The 6,530-nt window shown below is 28.0% G+C and overlaps 1 protein-coding gene across 1 annotated transcript in view; it reads left to right on the top strand.

Annotated features, from left to right (window-relative positions):
- Positions 1–687: 687 nt before the first annotated feature.
- LOC100568787 (nose resistant to fluoxetine protein 6) overlaps positions 688–6,530 on the top strand; it is a 135,475-nt gene continuing 129,632 nt past the window's right edge. The window contains exon 1 of the mRNA XM_016800251.2: positions 688–799. The gene's annotated coding sequence lies outside the window, so the exon portion shown is untranslated. The remainder of the gene's footprint in view (positions 800–6,530) is intronic.

Here is a 6,530-nt window from a genome sequence, read left to right on the forward strand (position 1 = left end):
GTTGCTAAACGAAGCTGTAAACGTTTGCAAACATTGCAAACGCCATGATCCAGCGTTTGGTCTGTTTCATTCTAGTAACCAGAACCGTGGTTGTTTTTGTTTATACTATTGCCGTTATCGTTATCACAATTCACGACTTATCACGATTAATTTTTTTTTTATGTCTTATACCACGACCACGGTTAAACAAAATACCGCACTAAACCAAGCGCTCGCGAATTTTTACGTTTTCAACGTTTCAAACGTTGGCGTTCGTTCTGCAAAACGTTTGCCGCTCCAGAATTTCCTCCAAATATCTAACTGAAATAGATAACCAGAATAGGTGCATTGCGGATCACAAAGATTTCTGTAAAAAAAACATACGTTTTATCAATATACCGTATACCTAGGTACTGAGTATAATATATAAGTTCTATGGATTTATCATATTTAATAATATATTTTATAATATCTATGGCAATCGTCAATTGTCGAAATTTTTCGGCGACGATTAACAATTCTAATAATTTCAGCAAATACTATTGTATTATAAGTATAATATAATATTGTATTTGATTTGATTGAACAAAAAAATAATTTGCCATCAATATAGACGGACAGTTTGTTAAGCCGTATATATCACAATGTAAGTTTTAACACAAACTCGCACATTTCGTTATGATCCGGTTATTTTCATAAAAATATTTCGATACTTTCAAGTTACAGTTCGGAACGAGATGAAGATTGATGAAGATAGCTGTTTCTTCGGCGACGGCGGCACTGTAGCTATAGGTTTCACCGGAAGAGTCGATGTTTACGCGTAAGTTTGTTTTCATAGGTATTATTACTATTTTACATTTACTTTTTAGACTTAAATTAAAAATTTATTGCCACGGGCAATCTGTTAACTTAGAAGCATTTACAAGTTTAATCCCAAAAGCGTAATATATAAAATACGCGAGACCGAATAGTCCAAAGACCGTCTTCGTTTCACCACGCCAAGTTTAATACGTACCTTCTTGCATAATGTATATAATAACGTATAATAATATTAATATTATCTACATAATCTATTTACCTATTGGTGGCGTAGCAAGGGGAGGGGCTACGCCGGGTATCATCTTAGGTTTGCGCCAAGTATTTAAAACAATATAACGTTATTAATCTTTATAATATTTTATATACATAAATACATTATACTCCTCATAAATTTTATTAGCATACTTACAGTTTTTTTAGTATAGTTTAAACCCTAGATGGCTAAATATAGGTATTAAATGTTTTGCAATTATATATTTTACTATAATTATTATTTTTCATTATAATACCTATAATATAACAATGCACTTTAAATTAAATAAGTTGTTATCATAAGACAGGCAGTCTTAAAACAAACTCTTTTCTGGGCGTTTTCAAAATGGGTTATGTAATATTATACTAGTATCGATTTTATTATATTACGTGTAAAATCACCGGCAAAAGGTGCATACAGCCTTTTAAAAATTAAAAACATAAAATAAAAATATTAAATAATGTTGTAGTAAAAGCTGGAAACTGTAGTTTATTCTTATTTATAATCCAATTAATGTAACCGGGAATGTAACTATTAAATTCATCATTGAATGATTATTCAGAGATCACTTGATTACTAAATCTAAATTGAATTAAGAATAATTAAAAAACATTTTGTGAAAGGAACAAGATCAGGTACTGCTAATATGACTGCTAAGGCCTAATTATTATTAACAAATAAATTCAAATAATAGATATTTTAATGGTTTTTTACTATCAACATTCAGTGTAAGTAGTTTCCGATCGATTTATATATAGGTATATGTAAATATTTTCTATGAAATAACTATTCATATAAAAAAATCCTAACAATTTAATGCAAGGATACTCAAGGATAAATTAATCTTACAGCAGCCTTAAAAATCCAAAAAGACATTTGTACATCAGTACACCTACCAAATCAAAATTTTACAAAATTTAATTCCCTATTATGGTGTAGGTACTAATACAAACAATAAACTGTTATCCGAAAATACGATTTCGCATACTAGGTACCTATTGTTATTTACTAAATACCTATAACTAAATTAAAAATAAACACATGATTACATACTGAGTGCCAATAATAAAATATTATATATGAAAATTGAATCTTTATTAAGTATACCTACTTATCGTTTACACAGACAACAAAATTAAATAAGTAATAACACATCATTGTAAAATTAAAACAGTCATCGATCCGCTCAGAATCTAAAATCTAAAATATATCTGATACATTTAAAATAAACATATTAAATCATAATTATTAATTTCGTAATCAGCAGTATTCAGAAAAAATGATAGACTTGGAATTTTAAAAATCTTGTTGGTGTTATAGTCAGTACCTACTGTAAATTTGATGCATTTACTGTATACCTTTATGTTACCTCTATCACATTTTTAATAAGTGATTCATAAAATACAAAAATTATTAATATAATATAATAATATTAATAATATTAATATGCTCTTATAAAAATATGTTTGTACTTCTGATATCTATTCGCCATCTTAATCAATAATTAAATTAATAAACGAAAATAATAATTTAAATAATACATACCTAGGTATTATGTTATTGTTATTATATTATTATAATTCAAATTCTAAATTATAAACTATTCTGGTTTATTGTCATATCAAATTTCAATGAACAAATTGTTTCTTAACACGAAACTCTTTGATATAAAAAATTGCATTATATTATATCCATGGATTCATCATATTTGACGTGCAAAGTACATAGTATAATATCTATCATTTATATTCTATGGCAAATCTCAAAGTCGTTGCAGAAGACACAGTCGATTAAAAATTCTAAAATTTCAATAGGTATGCAAAGCAGATATTATGAGCATAAAACTTACTGCGTTCCATATAATCTTATTTTTCATAAATCACAATATTATTTTAAATTCTGTATTCTGGAGCGTTTCCTCATCGCGTCGCAGTTCACACACGTCACGGATTCCACCGAAAGAGTCGATAATTAAAGAAGGTTTGTTTTCATATTATTTTGGGGCTTAAATGTACCTTTAAGACTTTAAAATAATTATTTAATGTCACGAAAAATGTGCTATCCAAGTGTTGTAGGCTCATAGTTTAGTTCCGAACTAGAAATTTATAAAATACGCGAGATATAAACGTCGTCGTCGTTTTTCTAGTCTCTAATCTTACAATAATTATAAATTATAATAAATAAGTACATAGGTACCTATATAAGGGAACTTGCAGACGTATATACGTATCTATATATATATATATATGTTTTGGTTTAATTTATATAAATATAGTATGTTATTACTGATAGATAATAGTCATAAGATATTATATACAATTTTAATTTATAACTGGCGATTTGTTTTCCAAATACAACGTTATAAGTTATAGGTAAATATTAATTTACTGTAACATACTTAACTTCTATTGTTCACCTAATATCTGTGTCATAGGGATTAAGGGCGTATAACCATGCACAAATAAAAGTAATTTTCACGGAATGGTCAACTGCCTATCCTGACGTCTGCACACATATGAATAATATACTCATATACTCGTATAGTCGTATTATAGTTATATAATATATAAATAGTGTAATACATATACGAATGCGTTACCTATTATGTCCATAAAAATTAAACAGTTATTATTAAATAAATTTATTTTTTACACATAGGTAGGTACATTACAAGACTCTAATAAAATAAAATTCATTTTCATTTTCTCGAACACAATGTTCCAAAAATTATTAATTAATATATAAATTATTCGTATAGTATTGAATAAATTGTATGAAATAAAATAAACATACCTACTGAAATTAATAGTAATAAAAATAAATACATGTATAAATTATTAAAAAATTTACGAACAAACGAATAACGATTCTGAGTAAAGACAGTAATAACTAATAAATAATATTGTGGTTAAAGTAATTTATTTTACTATAAAGTTTTAGTACAACAGTAGTTTAAGTCATTTTTGCCCAAAAGATTACATTTGAAAGTGTCATCGTGTATATAAATTATAATAATATCAAAACTCAAAAAGTTCCATAAATCTACGAATACCTACTATTTTTAAATTACAAAAAAATAACTAAAATCGTTATTCATTGTTTTAATGAGTAATTTCGTCCAAATTTGAACTTATAATGTCTGTAAAAATTAACTGTGTTTTTCATAGATTATATAGATTTTTTGGTAACAATACGAACTATTTATGAAAATTCTTGTTCTACATTTTCAATCCTTAGCAATAAAAGTTGAACATTTTATAAATTTTTAACTACTGAATAGTAATTTGTAAATTATCAGTTTGAGATAAATTTTGTTAGAAATTGAACTTAAATTACTTATAAAAGAATATCATGCCTATGGATCTTTACTGTTTCTCAAATGCTATTATAACTATTTATGAGGAATCTTTTATTACATTTTCATATTATAGGTAAACACAGACATTTTTGTGTGAATATCTGACTACAAAATATTTTGCAAATTGTCAAGATTATGATGAATATTTTATAAATTTGAACATTAAATGCCTATAAAAAAAAACCTGCCTATGTATTTCTAATAATTATTAACTGCTATTATACAACTCACGAGGAACTTTGTATTATTTTTAAGATTTTGACCCAGTGAATAATATTTTATTGACATTTATAGAATACAGAACTAAAAACATTTCATAATTAAAATGTCTATAAATCACTGAAAAAGAGTCGAAATATTTTGAACATTTCACAATGTATAGAAAATGATAGTTTAAATATTTGATGGACATTTTAAATACCGACGGTTTATAGTTGTCGAATAACAATCAAAGAAGAAAATCGTTTTACGAGAATCATAATTTGTGTATATTATACACATCATTGTAAAATCAAAACATTTATTGCTCCCGAAGTCTGCTCTAAAATACAAACTAACACATAATAGTTAAAGGCATGCATATATGTATAATACAAATTAAACATTATACATATATGTATAAAATATAATATTTGTAACGCTTAGGTCATAACAATGTTGTTGAACATTTTACTGCAGGCTGCGTGTTATTTCAGAAATGGTATTCGTCAGTGAAGATTGGAAATAATATATCATAAGCAGACTGAAATGTGCGAACGTTGCAGTGTTTCGAAGACTAAGTTTTATAGCAGATTTTCATTCGGACACGGGGTATGTATTTTCTTATTTTTCAGTAGGTTTCTTTTTATTATTGTTAATTGATCAGGGGATGTATTGCTCATAACTTTTCAATTATTTGTATTGTAACTGTACCTATTGGTATAACACTATTCTGGCTATCAATAAAGTCGTGATAAAAATTAGGAAATTGGTCAGGTGTGATATTTGTTGGTATGTTATTCTTTTGAGTGGATAATTGGCTCAATAATATTTAAATATTTTCGCCGATCATCAAGTACAATGACTTGTAGGTGACTAGAGACTGAGTTAATAGGAGTTAGGAAGTGTATGATATGGCGAGGATAAGGAAAGAGGTCAACAGGATTTCAGAATGTTTGGCGTATGAAAGGAAAAGACGAAAAAAAATGTAAGGTAAGGTTAGGTTGGCGGATTGTGTGTAGCAAATATGAGAATATTAAGTTGGGTGTGTAAGGGACAAAGGAAGATATAACAGGAAATTTATTAATTAAAGGTAGTGTAGTGTTGTGGAGTGGCATATATATACTGTAGTGAATATAAGAGAGATTAGATTGAGTTAGACCGAAGTCACTGTATGATAAGGGTATAGTGAGAGTGAATAAAGAAGTAAATGTAGAGGGAAAGTGAGGGTTGAAAAGACTTAAGAAGAGATGGATAGACAGAATACCCATCATATATGGAGGTGTGGGAAGAGGGTGCTTGAGTCTGTATAATTGTGTGAGAAGGGGGAAGAAGGAGTGTGAAGGTACGATAGTTAGGTTAACAATGTCGAATACGTAGGAAAGAATCTTGAATTGCAAAGGCCACTCGACTCTTTGTCTGAAACTACCAAGTTGATATAGTTATTAGGACACTTTGAATAAAAAGATCCTGAGTTGGTTGCCTAACTTCAGTGTTTGATTATCAAGTTGATCCTTTGATTGTAGACACCTTAAGCTTTGATCAATTAATTCTATGGATGGAGCCATACCCAGCTCACTCGTGTACACAATTTGAAGTACACAATATATGCCACGAGTCTCTGACATTTTTATGGATACATATCAATTCACATTGGTAAATATGAGACATTTCTCTTCGCGTACGTATCTTAGTCAGATACTTGTCGCTAATATGTGCTTTAAATTATCTGGATATGGGTCTCCAATTCATAGTATATGATCTAAGGTGAATACAATAACTGTGATCACAACTTGAAAGCATGATTGGGTGTTAATTGTAAAAGTTATAAGTATTAATGATTTATCATCATGTATCGTATTCGTCTTACAAGTGTGTATCGATTTCAGCAGATCTTATTTAGCATTGTAAATAATAATAATA

Source organism: Acyrthosiphon pisum, chromosome A3 (genome assembly GCF_005508785.2).
Source record: "Acyrthosiphon pisum isolate AL4f chromosome A3, pea_aphid_22Mar2018_4r6ur, whole genome shotgun sequence".
Taxonomy (NCBI): Eukaryota; Metazoa; Arthropoda; class Insecta; order Hemiptera; family Aphididae; genus Acyrthosiphon; species Acyrthosiphon pisum.